This window comes from Morus notabilis, unplaced genomic scaffold (genome assembly GCF_000414095.1).
Source record: "Morus notabilis unplaced genomic scaffold, ASM41409v2 Scaffold761, whole genome shotgun sequence".
In the NCBI taxonomy this organism is placed as follows: domain Eukaryota; kingdom Viridiplantae; phylum Streptophyta; class Magnoliopsida; order Rosales; family Moraceae; genus Morus; species Morus notabilis.
Genome location: NW_010357135.1, coordinates 25,421 through 25,941, shown reverse-complemented (window position 1 = coordinate 25,941; position 521 = coordinate 25,421).

Here is a 521-nt window from a genome sequence, read left to right as displayed (position 1 = left end):
TGAAATCCAATTCTATGATTGACATATAAAATAAGCATTAGTAGCCTAGAACTTGGATGAATGTACTGGCAGGACTCAGAAGCCGACTTCTTTACCAAATTTTATATGCCAAAACACGTGGAATATTCCTGACCACACCATAATCTCAGTGTCTTCACTCAAAGCCAGTTATCAGGATGCTTAACCATTCCACACTAGGTGGATGAAATCTGGGACAAGAAGTTGTTGACTTTCTTGGTTGGCTTTCAATCCTCTGTTTCTTGTAACATTTTCTGTCAAAGGACTATAGGGCCCGTTTGTTTCCATTTTCATTTTCATTTTTCACGTTTCTCGAGAAAGAAAAATGAAAACGGGAAATGAAAATGTGTTTGGGAAAAATCTGAATCAAAACCAAAAACAAAAACGTTTTTGTCTTTTCTGAAAAAGTGAAAACGAAATAAACTTGTTTTCATTTTCACGTTTTCAGTTCTGAAAACGGATCCCCCCCGCGACTGCGCCTCCCCCCCGGGCGCCTGCGACTA